The sequence below is a fragment of the Delphinus delphis genome, chromosome 18 (genome assembly GCF_949987515.2).
Source record: "Delphinus delphis chromosome 18, mDelDel1.2, whole genome shotgun sequence".
In the NCBI taxonomy this organism is placed as follows: domain Eukaryota; kingdom Metazoa; phylum Chordata; class Mammalia; order Artiodactyla; family Delphinidae; genus Delphinus; species Delphinus delphis.
Genome location: NC_082700.1, coordinates 65,648,367 through 65,663,264, shown reverse-complemented (window position 1 = coordinate 65,663,264; position 14,898 = coordinate 65,648,367). Strand labels below are relative to the sequence as shown.

Below are 14,898 nucleotides of genomic sequence, written 5' to 3'. Positions count from 1 at the left end.
TCGTGGGGTCGTGACTGGCCGGCACATAGAGACGGATGAACCCCTGTTAGAGTCTGCTTGGCAGGACCGTGGCAGAGGGTAGACGCGAATTGTGCCAGCTAGTCCCGCCAATTCCTTCCATCTTGGGATTCCCTTCTGCTTTTCATCGCACACTTGTGGGTTTCGTCAGTTGGGTGGCTCTCGGAGGGGCGATCAGAATCTGGTGGGGTGGGCAAAGCTCCTCTGCCGACCCCGATGTCTCCCCACAGCTCACCCTCCTGATACCTGAGCACCCAGAGGAGCAGAGACGCGCAGCAGGTCACAGGAAGCAAAGAGTTAAAAAGGCCAAAGCTCTGCTGGGTCCCGGCAGCCCAGAGGCAGCTGAGTCCCTTTGAGCCTGCCTCTTAATTGCAGCTTAGCTGCAATAGGGAACTTTGAAGAAAAGAAACAGGGAAACTCTGGAGATAGGGTTTGTTTTGTTTCCTGAGGGGATGGTCTTTGTGGTGGATGCCAGGAAGCTGATACTTCAGGGTTCAAGTGATGGGCTTCCTCAGGGGCAAATAAAGAGTCCTTTCTACCAGCTAAGAGTCGGGTGTGACTAGAACCCCAGAGACATGGGGCATCTGTGTGCCATTTAGGAGGGGTGCCAGGTACAGCCTTGGCAGAGAGAAGAGAACCCGGGGAGAGAGGTCATGGGTCAGCTCAGGAGCCAGCAGAGTAAGGGAGAAGGAGAGCCTGCAGTGCCACGATGGCCAGGAGATGCAGCCCGAGAGGTGGAACACGTGCCCCCACCAGAGAACGGGTGACACGCGTGAGTGTAAACAGCCCTGCATGAGAACAGGGAAGTCGATGGCAAGGAAAGGGGATTTCTAAGTCCTCCTAGAGGGTAGCAAACCACAGCCACACAGAGCATCTCACTTTCACACAGGCCTCACAGCTGATAATGAGCGTGTTATCAATTGAAAGTATCTAGAAGGCACCTCGGACGAGATCTTTCTTTAAGCATCTTCCTGCGCACCTGGACACACACACACACAGACACACGCACACAGACACAGAGGAGATTCAGGAGTAAGGAAAAGGCCCACTAATCACAACAAATAATGAAGATGATGCTCTAGCTGTCCCTGGAGATTTCCCAGGTCCCTTTGTGAGGAGGAACTCACGGCTAAAACTGAACTCATGCCTGCCCAGGCTGCCAGGAATTGCTTGTTTGTGTTCTATTTAACTGTTTAGTGAATTCTGCTAACAGTACGTGCAAATGAGAGAGAAGTTTTCCCGAAGCAAACCCCTTTTTTTGCTACCCCCAAGTAAGCACCGTTGGAAAAGGTCTGGGTGTTCGGAGACCTGCTAACTGGAGTTTCACCCCCTGCTCTGTGTCACTTGTTCATGTGTGACCTTGGCAAGGAACTCAGACTCCTGGGACTTTATTTTCTTTGTAGAAAGGTTTAACTGAGTTGATGTACATAAAGCTCTCAGCAGAGGGCTTGGCATATAGTAGACACTCAATAAATACTTGTTTCCTTTCAGTCCTAAAAGGTTATTGGTAAATTAAAAATGCATCAAAATACCGGTCGTCTTGTGTGTGGGCTAAAAGGGCATCTGGGCAGGGAAGACTTTCTCTAAATCCGGTTAGCGGGACCCCTGGTTCTAGGAGAGAGGGGGCCACATGCTGGACATACAGAAAAATGAAGTTCTCGAGGGCAGGGAAGGCAGACGGACATGAAACAAGATGTAAGACTGTCCACAGTTTCACTGAAGCCACCACCTGCGACAGCTGTCGTTTCTCTTAACGTCTTCACTCATAGCATGAGACTTTAAAACTAGCATGTTTAAACAAATGTGATTTTAATTGCACATAACACTTCCTCTACACTCTTCCTATTCTTTGGAGGGAATGAGGGGAGAATGAGAGCATCCTAAGGGAAATGCTGGGTTTGTCAGAGTTCCCCGAAGTAACCCGCTGAGGCTGTCAGACTCACAGGCTCCAGCTCCGACCACTGTCTGGAGGGAAAAGTCTATGGCCGATTTTGAACACATATATTTGGTAGGAAAAGATATCTCTGGAGCAGACGTGGAAACAGACACACTAGCCTTCCCTGGAGGCAGTGAGCAAATCTTTTTGGGAATTGGTGAGAGTCTGTGTCCGCAGAGAAAACGGCCATTGCGGGCACGGGGCGCCATCCACAGACCTGCTGCTGTGGCCACGGAGCTGCTGGAAACTGCTGGAAGGCTCACCTTCGTGGCCTCCACCACAGCAGCTTCGGTGCAAGGCTTGCAGGATAAGTCGGCTCGACCTCTGCTCCACTCTTGGGCCCGGGAAGCCTGGAAAGGCCTCCTGGATGGAGGAAGCCGGTCCTGGCCCTCAGCCCCACAGAGCCTCCTTTAGAATCATCTCAGACCCGGAGGCCCACCGCCGTCTACGTTCACGCCAGCAAAGCCTCCAGGGCAAGCAACAAGCATCATCTTCATCCCGGAGGAATGCAGAATCTCGGACCCCGCTCCTCATCTACTGAGTCAAGACCCTACAGTTTGAATTCGATCCCCAGTGGTCTGCTGTGCACACGAAAGTGTGAGGAGTGCCGTTCTGGCTTGCTCACTGTAGGCATGAGGGTACTTTCTCATTTCCTTCAGAGTAGTCCTTACAGCTGGGTTCAGCTGACGCCTGCTAGAGCCAGCAATGAACGAACCCTAGGTCTTTGACAACAGGTCAAAGGCCTGTTCCTAGGTCTCTGACAACAGCAAGATCTCCAATCACTCTGGAATGACTGTCCTAACCGCTTATACCCTCAAAATGTATATTTTGAGATACAGATGCATACATCTTGATCAACAATTATTGTTGGTTTTAAATGCTTTCTTTTGGTTATTAGTGAAGAGTTACTTTTTAAAGAGTCAAATATCTATATCTGTATCTACATGAAAGATCCAGGTAGGAAGTTCTCCTTATCCGCCGATACTCTGTGGCTCTCACCATGGCATTGAGTTGATATTGGCCTCCACGAGGACCACGGGCTGAGCACTCATGTCAGAGAGGGTAAGCCCCGGCAGAACGATGCAGCACAGGAGCCGTGGAGGCCGTGGTATGGTGCGCAACAGTCTTGGTTACGTATTTTTTGATTGACAGTTTTGCTCCTTTGTGGGTTTTCGTTTTCCTGATTCCTTGCTAGCTCTTATTCTCTCTGGGCCCGGGCAGTCTTCCCTAAGGCTCATCCTTGGTCATCTCCCCATCTCCATTTATGTTCCCTTCTTCTTGGAGGCAGTAAGCACTCCTGGCCTCAACAATGGCTTCAACACAGGTGTGTCTCAGTTTACATTTGCAGCCTGGTGCCTAAGCTGTTCTCCATTTCATGTTGTCAGATGTCTATGGATGACCCACTTTGATGACCCATCGTTAGCTAAAACACCATTACCAGGACTCAAAACTCAAAACTCATCCTCCCTCCCTCCCCTGACCCCATTCCCATGATGGGCCCCTTTTTCCATCTACCCCTATTTTCTGTTAGGGTCCCACAGATATTTCTCCTGCTAGAAACTCCAGTGTCACTTTGGCTCTTCTGAGCTCTCACTAGCCTCTATTATTTTTCCTTCAAGACATCTTTTAGATTTGCTCTTATCTCCTCCATCCTCATTCGGCCATTCTAAGCCAACTCCTTCCCACACGGTGCCTGAAATATTGCAAAAGTTTTCCGGCCAGTGGCCTCACTTGTTACAAATTTTCTAACCTCTAACCTGATCTCACAAGTTCAATTCAATCCTTATAAAGCATTAGACGTGATGCTGTAGGTAACAAGTTAAACTCTTCCACATAGCTCTTTAGTTCTCCCATATTCACACTCCCCCACTCTGTCTAAACTTATTTCCACACTGAAAAAATGCTTCTTTTCCAGCATTTAATCCCTATTCTTCAAAGTTCCACACTGGCCTCTACATTACATCATGCTGTTCCTCCCTTCTAGAGATAATCTTCCTTCCTCTATTTTTGACTATTGTCCTCTCCAAACTTTTTAGATCATATATCCCCATCAGAAAAATACTTTCATGCAGGAACAACCATTATAAGATTAGTTACTTATTTATAAATGTTATACTTGCATAACAATATGCTACATACATTATCACACATGTGAAACGTGACATTTTTAAAGGACGGGTTAAATAACATATAAGATGTAATTTCAACTATTTCCTTTCCTCACGGAGATGATGGCCTTGCCCTAGGCTTGGGGTGTAAACATCCCATTGTAGAAACACTGATCTAGAGACAGTACATCCATAGAGAGCTAGAGGAAGTATCTCTTCCTCTTCGAAGCCTTATCTAGTACTCCAACCCAAAAGGAGTTCCACTTTCCTGAACTCCCAGAGCACTGAAAACTACAAGCAGTAAATCACTGACATAATATATACTTCACCAATACTTTTAAGTTGATTAGGTGAAGCTCGTATCTAGGATGCCCGAAATAGATAGATTTTTAAAAAGTAATTCAATATCTTAATCAAAAACATACTGTCTTCCCAAAATTGCTTGGGTTGAGCTCTAGTCCAGTATGCAACGTCCATTGCAAGAAAACTCCAAGTCAGGCTGCAGCGTCATTTCATTTAAAGACTGCTTGATCTCATTGAATATCATATGCACAGATTCCCACAGTTTTGAGGACCAGCTTTTCCGCTGTTTGGCTAGCGAGATTTTTAACCCATTGCTTAACCTCATTCAAATTGGGTTTTTATTTAATTTATCAGATGGGGACACATAGGGGGCTTTGTGGCCATTAAAAGAGACGATAAGCATAAAAACGGAAATGATATATGAAGTAAGATGCTAGTGTTATTACATTCAGTATTTATGTATCATAATGTAAACTCTATAAAGCACATCGGAGATTTCTAAAAGAATCGGCCTCCTACCTTCACCTTGAGCTTTCTTTCTGCAAATAAATTATTTTTATTTCCTCTATTTTATTTGCTCAGCTGAAAACATGGTGCTGCCTCCCTATAGGAGTTGGAGGTATGATCGGGCCTGAGTTTAAATCCTGGCTCTGCCAGATACCAGCTGTGGGATCACGGGTGTGTTCCGGAAACTTTCAGAACTTCTATTGGCCAGCGTTAACTTTGCGGGGAAAACATTAACTTCATGAAGTCCTTTTAAGGTTCGAAATACACAAGATATGTGTGTTAAGCACCTAGCTTATAACACATGCCACTAAAATATTAATTTCTGCCCTAACCCCTTTAACAGGCTTAAGAGAACTCAGTGAGGTGCTCTCATGGGCAAATGGACTACTTTGAATTTTGGGTTCATTGTTGACTATGGTTTTTCCCTGACCTGTGAGCCTTTTACAACCATTTATGAATGTTATGTTCTAGAAGCACCTCCTTGCCAGTCATAGCCAGACTCACGTTGCCACTGTGTGCCTGGGTTGGGGCATGAAACTAGTGTAGGTTTTGTCTCCTAATGACTTCTGAGCAGTCAGAGCTGGGAAAGCGAAGCCAGCCAACCTCTCCTGCTCTGCTGCCACATCCGGACTGCCTCCTGTACTAGTTTTGAAGTGTAGTTGTCCAAGAAAGCATCTGGGGACAGGAGAAGGTGACACGCATACTTGTAACCTGGAGCACTTGTGTCTCCTGGTTTTCTAAATTCAAATCCAACACTGAAAAAAATCAATGAATAAAAGTTTTTAAAATCCGGTTTATAACTCATCTCCGCCGGAAGCTTTACCTAGTACATCCTCACAGGCATGCTCTAATCTTAGGCTCCCAGTTTTTAACCCACTGTTTGAACTGTTAATTGAGATAAAGTCTGTGAAAGCCCTCTGTAGAGGGTACAGAACTATACATATGCTAATTATCCTTCTGATGGCATTTGTGTGCTGAGCTGCTCTTATCTTGTTTGTGAGTGTCTTGTGCCCCAGCTAGTGTGGATTGCAAACTGCTCAGGCCCAGGGACCTGCAGCATCTTCCATGCCTCCTGCCTCCTTCTGCTGTCTTCTGAGATGGCTCACTCCCCCAGAGCTCTTCTCTGGCAACCAGCTCGCCTCGATGCTCCTAGACCTTAGAACCTGCCCATCTGCCTGCCAGGACCCATCGCTGAAAAGAATTCTTGAGGCTCCCTTACACCCTCAGTCTCCTCTCCCAGCTCTTCCCAAACTTGTGGCTTGTCTGTGCCCAGAGAACACACATTAATTTTGATGTCAGGGTGAAAAACAAAGCAAAACAAAAACTTTGTGTTTAAAAAGGGAAATAGATTTTTTTTTAAGTAACTGTGCTTTTAAAAAAGAGTTGTGTGTGTGTGGGTGGTGGAGCTTAACCCTCCAGGGTCAGGAATCAGGTTTCCTTGCTGGGATGGGGACGGTGAGATCTCAGCCACCCCGAGGCTCAGAAGTGTGGGAGAGGGTCTAGGATTTCCTTTTGCTGATTGATGGCTAAGATCCTTTTGGACGATGCACCCATATTCCCCAGTCATTTCGGGGCTGTCTCTCAGCTTGCTGAGATGGGGGGAATGCTCTCCACAGCCTCATAGTTTGGATTTGTGGAGGCAGCATTCTCATACGTCTGTTGCTGATCGTACATCATTATATGTTATTTAAACAGTATTATGCTGAGAAATACAGTAGAGGTGAAGAAATTACAGAGTTAAAACTCAAAATTCCTTCTCTTATACCTCCCCCAAACACCAAAACTGTCTCAAACCTACAATTAATGTTTGATGGTTAACAATGTTAAATTAATGTTAGCCAATAAAGTTATTATGAAAGTCTTTGAAACTTACAATTCCGCATTGTTTCTTTCTGTCCTACATTTTGCACATACTCAAAGTTAGCTATTAGGTAATTGACTTGTTCTAACCAAATGGCAAAAGCCAGGGGAGCCAAGAGGTGTTTAATAAACACTTGTTGACCGATTGATGGAATATACCGACCTAGGATCTCGGAGACAATGCAGTCTTTGTCAGAGCACTAAGGTAAATCAGTGGGTCCACTTCTATGACCAAGCGTTTCTGCCATATTGAGGGGAGCAGGCCAGCCGAAAACTTATCCATCAGCACTGTGGCTCCGGATCACAGAAGAAACCCTATGGCCTCGCCTTTCACACCTATGTTCACTCTCAGCAACAGAGCGGGGACCAGCTTCAGCTCAACGAGGCCAAGCAATTGGAGGCATGGCCTGATGCAGACCAGCCATGACGCCACCTTGAGCCCCTTACTATGAATATGATCACAGCTGCAACTAACAGTCTGTGCACATTAAACAAAACAAAACAACAAAAACCAAAAAACAACTGAGCTGAGTAAAAATCTGGAGGTCAAAAACAGTACTGCAACTAATTTACAAAGCCCAGCTAAGTCTTCCTGCATCGTTCTTCTGAAATAAAGCAAAGCATGAAGTACCAAGTTCCTTGCTCCACCCGGCAGGGGACATCTGTGCCCATCTGGTTCCTTCCAGAAAGTATGCCTGGGCACATGACATCTTTACTTCTCTTCACAGCCACTTCCTCTCTTTCTTTGCTGGGCCTTCAGGTCGGGCCTCAGGCAGGTTTTATGAGAGGAGGTAAGTGTCCTGCCCCTGTGCTGCTCTACCCCCGGGCTTCCGTGCTCACCTGGCCTGCCTTTGGACCTACAGCTTTCTCGTGACTTTGCTCCGGGCTGACATTGATGCCTCACACCTCCCTATCTTTCCATAACGCCCCTCGCCCCCCTGCCCACCTGCTCCCCAGAGATGCCAGCTTTCTCTGCCTGACACGGCAGTCACAACTGTTTCTGACCTACCAGCTCTCCTGTGCAGCTGTACCTGGAGCTACTCAAGACCCCAAACTATGTTTTCACAACCAACAGGTCCTGCAGTTGTCCCACCTCTTCGTTAATCAGAATCCTTTGCCACTTGCCACGTGGCCAGCCTCCTTCTATGTTGATAATATGTTTTGTCATCTTGGAAAATGTAAACAAATCAGTAGGCCTTCCCATTTTTTTTTTTTTTCTTATTGACGTCTCGTTGACATACAATACCCAGCTTTTCTCGTTACCGGTAGGAAAGTGCAGGAAGAAAGGAAGAGAAAACGCATGCAAGCCTGAACCTTATCAGTCTCCCATAAGGAAATTCCTCAAACTCAACATCTGAATCCGCTTCTCCCAATTCTTGCTTGGAAGCGTGGGTACCTGATCTTGAATCTCTGTGGCACTCCCCGAGCGGGACTGGCCATGTGATATTGATTTGTGTTTACCATAGCAACAGCAAATTAAAACAACTAGCAGGGAGAAGGCAGGCTGTTAACCAGTAACGCTGCACAACCAGTAGATTTCACAAGCGTATTTGTCTCCTTTCCTCTCATTCTCTCTCTCATTCACTGCACTTGCACACATGTAATACCAAAGTCAAAGAAAAAAGCACAAAATGCTTCGGGCACTGCAAGGCCTGAGTCTGAAGGGTCTGGTTTGCACAGTTTCTAGTCTATTGCACAAGACCAACGGAGAAAATGCACACAGCAATGCTCTGATTTCCTTGGGAATTGCATGCGTTGGTCTAAGGAGAAATATCCCTAGAAAATGTACATGAACATGAAGTAGATTGAAGGGTGCTGTATATATGACGATATATCTTAACACCCTAAAGCATTTACCAGTTTCGTTAATAGGGAGGTTTTATCCCTTTGTACTTTAACTAGTTCACTGTGTCAACAGACAAACTTTTTTTTGTTTTTTGGATGCAAGGTCAAGACCTCTCAAAATGCTAGACGTATGAAGGAAAGTGTAGCAAGTATTCAATTCTATTAAGAGAGAGAAAAATTGAGATGGGTGCTTGTTCGAGGCTACACAACACAAGCAGTCCTGAAGAGGATGCAGACAAGGACTGGGAACTCCCGAGAACTCCAAGCTGTTCTAACGGAAATTCTTTCTGAAAAGCCTCCTTATTAAAAACTAACCATCCCCTGATCGCGACGACCAAGGTTGCCACTTGTGACACGGGATGAACAGCCTGCAGTACTGGACTGCCCTTCCTTGGGTCCATCTGCACGAGGACACGGTGCTCTTTCTATCAGAGCGGCTGTTCCCACCATCACGACCAGCCGTGAACTCGGTGGCATAACCTGGGTCCTAAAAAGTGGCTCTGGGGGAGCTAGGAATGGGGCCACGGGGACTGTTTGCCCAGGGGGCAGTGCTGGGCTGCACTGAGGGGAAGTGGGACCAGAAGCAGAGCCGTGCTCCACTCCCTGCCGCTTCCAGTCAGCACAGCCAGGGTCCTGCAGAAAAACCGCCCTGACCTGCCCGACATGAGGAAGCAGGTAGGAGAAGATGCCCTATTTCTGCTGGAGGTCGGTTTAGGGTTTAGAAAGGACGGGAATATGAAGACCTAACTCAAGACCTGCCAAGTGACAGTTAGAACGTTCCTAGCCAGGACATAAAAAAATATTCCTCTCCACGAGCTTGAATAAAAAACACACAGCAGAAATAGTTGGGAGATGACGTCAGAAGTTCTGGGCTAGTGTCCTGCACTTCTCCTTGAAAGTAAAAACAGTGGGTCTGGAAGAATCTACGTGGCATTGCCCTTATTTAAATGAGTACTTCTACGGCTTCTTCCAAAACAGGCAAGCTAGCTGAAGAAACTTCATCTTATGTACAGGTTATAGGAACCTCTTTATCTTTTTACTTTATTATCCTCAAAATGCACATATTACTCAATGAACAAATATCTTTCCACTTAACCTTTGTCTTTTCAAAGGCCAGTGATGTTTCTTGAACAACATTCACGGTGGTGATGGTTACGCAAGTCAGATTTTTTTTTTCTTTGCTTCAGTGCTTGCTAACTATTCTAAAAATGTTACACATTTATTGTAAACATATGCTTCTGAGGCCTAACAAAAAAGCACAGTTTCCTCATGCCTGGCAGAAATTTAAAACGGAAAAGGGCAGAAAGAATTCTTTAACAAATATATCCTTTCCTTCTCTTGGGCCAAGTGTGTTAAAAATAAATCTCCATCATTTCTCACTGCTGCTTCTCGGCTAGAAAGTTGATATGGTTCGGCCCAGTGAAAACACAGCTTTAAAAGCTAGCCTGCCCTCATTAAATTATTCTGCTGGCTGTGTGTTCTCATTAAAAATGCATAAAGATCAGATAATTGCAGTAAGCATTATTAACCCAGCTTTACTTTTGAATATAATGGTTCCACTTTTAAGCTGGAAACAAAGGCTCAGACATGCCAGAAAAAGAAATGTAAACATCGAACTACAGTATCAAAAACTTGTCAGAAAGCTACCTCTTGCTGGCGTGTTAAAAATGTGCTTTTGAAACTCAGTTAAAGCCGTGGCATTGTAGAGCTAGGTAGGTCCCTAATTTCCGATAAGTAGACGTATTTTTTGGGCTAAACGTCCAATTGATAATTATTTACCGTGAAGTTTTTTTTTTTTCTTTTTCTTAATTACGAGTCTGTTTTCAAATCACAGGATCGACGTAAACTTTATTTATTCGGGAGCTAACTACGACAGTATGAACATTTTCTAGAACAAGAAAATAACAATGCTCCCAAGAATTCGAATGGTTTTTGTTGAGTAATCAATGGATCTATTCTTTGAATAAAAACTCGTTTTATGCCTCACCCCAAACAGGCAGCAGAGATTCACGCTTTGCCATTTCTCTTTCTCGAATCAAAATGTTACGTAAAACTCCAGGGTCCCCCCTGCAAGTATTACATTTGAACTAGTGGAATCCGGTTTCCCTGGCTTCCCTAAGCAACATACACGGAATGCAGCATACTGCAGCAAACTCTTTAAACATTCAGGAAAAAAAAAAAAAAAAAAAGAAGGGGGGGATGATTTCCCTACCTTGTTTAGCTCTGCCTCTCCTTTCCTTTTACAGTAACCCCAGGAACATCTGGCAAAATCAAGCGGCCGAGGCTTCTCCGCTGCATCATGAGGAAGAAATTTCCATGTAAATAGTTCTCATTCCCTGTTTATTGTACTCTGAGAGCCGTCTGCCGTATCTGGAAAATTTTGCCTTCAGATGATGAAGCAAAGACAGTCTAAACTCTGTTGCTGTAAGCTGCAGCCCTTCCTTCCGACAAATCCCTCCCAGCTGTGAGCAGCCAATCCCCAGCAAGTTCGTCAGCCCTACTCGTCTGAAACTGGCCCTAATAGGATGACTGACACAGCAACACAGCACTTGCAGTGTGTGAAAACAGTGCATCCATACTGATGAAAGAGGAATTTCCCTCTCAGAAGAAAGCAATCAGAGCACTAAGACAAAGTGGCACATAATTGGCAGAGCAGAGAGAGGGGTAGCTCCGGAAAACACCCTTTAAGACAGCCAGCCCAAAGCTTGTGGCTGCATTGTCGATACTTTGGAAAACAGAAAACTCTGCTGATTTAGGAAAAATCCAGGTTGTACATGAAACTGAAGTCGTTACCCCATTGGACAAAGCATTATATTTTTTTAAAAGGAAAACAATTCGATGTCTGCCATGGAAATTAATATACCTTACAAAACGTTTGCATATGATTTCCATTAGTGAGGAAGGATGTGTTAGCCCAAGTGCATCGTCAAAGTCAAAACACGCTTATATCCCTCGCACAGTTTTCCTGTATAACATCTGTTACTGCAGTGGTTAGTTACTGCAGCCCATATATCTTTCCTCTTAAGTTTTCAGACTCCCCGGGACTTCAATTAAGGAATTCTGAACAATAAAATTGATACCTGTACTTTACCCTTTGTGCTCTTGGCAAGATCCCCTGAGAGGATTAGGTGTGCCTTAACCTAACCTTAGCTTCCTTGGTTACCACTTGATAAATACTGTGCATTGGTCCATATTGTCATTAATGAAGCAAACAGCACAGGAGGATGTTTACTGCTGAACACACGTGGCACGTGACCCAAGGGGCACCATCAGGTGCGACTCCACAAAGGATGGTCTGGAGGTGCTGAAGTTCCCTGAGATAAAGCAGAAGAGGAATGGAAAGCTTAGTAAGGGTTATTTACTTCTTTCCCAGTCAACGGTACTCCATTTTGAAAAAGTATAAATGGCATTTAGAAAACACAAAAAAGCATACATTTTCCTTCCACTAAACACAATATTTTGAATTTAAAAAAAACTGCGTTATGATTACATGGCTAGACCAAGGTGGGAACCAAGGCCCATTCATCTGAAAGGTTGAACCCAACGCACTGTTGTTTATAAGCGACGGCTTGAGGCATCTGTAATGAAGTAACAGTTGGGGTGGAATGTAATGGTTTCTTTTGACTTTGGCAATTGCATTTAAAAATCACAATGTTTCATATGATTTGTAGGTTCTTTCTTTAACAGAATACCATACTTTATTCCCCTTGAATCTTATACTTACAATTTTTTTTTCATCCCAGTGTAAATCCAAGGTATACCTAACTTAGAGTCTTTCATCTACTATAATTTTTCTGGAAATTTAAATGATCTCTGTGGTCAAACAGGTAAACAATTATTTTTAAATATTCTTAATATTATACTGCATGTAAATGGGATATCACAGGTTTATGACTATCCTCTCCCTGATCCCCCTCTGATTATGACTTTAAAACTACCTTTCCCTTAATTTCAATCCTGAAATTTTAGTCTTCTTTGACTCATTCTTCTGTTTTCTTTTGTTTTAAAGGCTTTTTTTAAAAAAATTGTTTATTTATTTTTGGCTGCATTGGGTCTTTATTGCTGTGTGGGCTTTCTCTAGTTGCAGCGAGCGGAGGCTACTCTTCGTTGCGGTGCACGGTCTTCTCATTGCGATGGCTTCTCTTGTTGTGGAGCACGGGCTCTAGGCGCACAAGCTTCAGTAGTGGCGGCGCACAGGCTCAGTAGTTGTGGTGCATGGGCTTAGTTGCTCTGCGGCATTTGGGATCTTCCAGGATCAGGGCTCGAACCTGTGTCCCCTGTGTTGGCAGGCGAATTCTTAACCACTGTGTCACCAAGGAAGCCCATTCTTCTATTTTCATTCAATGAAACTAAATCTGGTTGATTTTTTTCCTTCTAGCTAGTTCACAAATCTGACCTATTACCTGGCTAATGCAAATGCCAATAAGCTGGCTTCTGGGACTCAAGCCTCCCATGTTCAAGCTCCCCTGTTGCCAGACAGGTTTTCCTAAGTCATGTACTGTCATGTTCCTTTCATATTCAATTCTTCTCTCTTAAAATCCAAACTACCGACTTTCAAGGCCCTTCATAATCTGGGCCCTCCCTTTCCACTCAACTTTTTCTACTGTTTTTCTAAGTGAACTTTGTGAGGGAGCCATGCCTGAGTCTCCAGGACCTGGCTCCTACAGCCAATCTTCAGACCTGACTCCCAAGAGCTTCACTGAAGAAAGTCTTATCCAGCCTTTAAACCTCAGCTTGCATCCTCTTTCTTCTGCGATGGCTTCCCTGTTCACATTGTCTTCTCTGATCTCCTTTAAAGCATTCTGCACTGTTCATTTTAGCAGACCATTAAACCCTTAGCAATGAGTTGATCTTCCCATCTCAGAAGGCTAGGCTCACATAGTATATTAAAGAAGGTAATGTATGTAAAGTGTCTACACAGTGGCTGGCACGTGATAAATGCTCACTAAATGATGGCTATTCTTATCTTAATTTCTATATTGTTCATTGCATTCAGCAAGATGCCATGCACAAACTTGCTAATTTCATGACTCCTATCTCAAGAGTTGATATCATATCCATCCAATTGCACCAGCCAAGAATCTGGCAGTCATTCTTGACCCTCCTCTCCCCAACCACCATATGAAATCTATCATCAAAGCCTGTCAAGTTTAGCACCTAAATATTTTGAAATGTTTCACTCTGCTCCATCTCCACCAGCGCAACTTTGTCCAAGCTCTCAGTGTCATTCACCATGACTATTGAAATAGCCTCCTGGCTGGTGTCCTACATATATTCTTGATCCTTCCAATCCCTTTTCTGCACATCAGCCAGAATAATAGTTCAAAAACAGAATTTTGAATACTCCACATACTTTTGCTATGGACTGAGTTGTGTCCCACCAAATTCATATGTTGAAGCCCTAAGCCCCCATGTGACGGCAGTTGCTGATGAGGCCTTTGGGAGGTAATTAGGTCATGAGGGTGGGGCCCACATGATGGGATTAGTGTCCTTATAAGAAAAGACACCGGGGAGAGAGATCTTTTTGCTCCCTTTCAGCCAAGTGAGGACACAGCAAGAAGGCAGCCAGGAAGAGGGCGCTCACCAGAACCCAACCATGCTGGCGTGGTGATTTCAGACTTCCAGCCTCTAGAACCATGAGAAAATAAATTTCTGTTGTTTAGGCCACCCAATCTATGCAGTATTTTGTTATGGCTGCTTGAGCTGATGAACCTAACCTTTAAACATCTTTGAGTTGCTATTAGGAAGAGATGACAGTTTTCAAAATAGCCTACAAGGTCTTGTGCTACCCAGCCCCTGCCTACCTCTCTAGCCAACCAGAGGCCATTTCTTCAGGGAACCCTTCCCTAACCCCCAAGAGGAGTTCCGGTCCACCTGTTGTTTTCTCTCACAGCCCCGTACTCTCTAGAGCACTGCTTCTCAAATTTAATATGCATGTAAATCCCCCCCCCAGGGATCTTGTTAACATGCACATTCTAGGGCTTCCCTGGTGGTGCAGTGGTTAGGAGTCCGCCTGCCGATGCAGGGGACACGGGTTTGTGCCCCGGTCCGGGAGGATCCCACATGCCGTGGAGCGGCTGGGCCCGTGAGCCATGGCCGCTGAGCCTGTGCGTCCAGAGCCTGTTCTCCGGAGCCTGTTCTCCACAACGGGAGAGGCCACAACAGTGAGAGGCCTGCATACCGCAAAAAAAAAAAAAAAAAGCACATTCTATCTCAGTAGTTCTTAGGTAGATACTGAGCTTTACTAACAAGCTCCCAGGTGATGCTGATGCTGCTGGTCCATTGACTATTCTTTGAGTAGCAAGATTTTATAGATGTTGC

General features: G+C 44.9%; 1 protein-coding gene across 4 annotated transcripts in view; it reads right to left on the bottom strand.

Moving 5' to 3' along the window:
• Positions 1–11,018, bottom strand: part of MBNL2 (muscleblind like splicing regulator 2) — a 151,882-nt gene extending 140,864 nt beyond the window's left edge. For all 4 annotated transcript variants that reach the window (XR_009516781.1, XM_059995746.1, XM_059995744.1 and 1 more), the window contains exon 1: positions 10,790–11,018. The gene's annotated coding sequence lies outside the window, so the exon portion shown is untranslated. The remainder of the gene's footprint in view (positions 1–10,789) is intronic.
• Between the last annotated feature and the right edge of the window lie 3,880 nt (positions 11,019–14,898).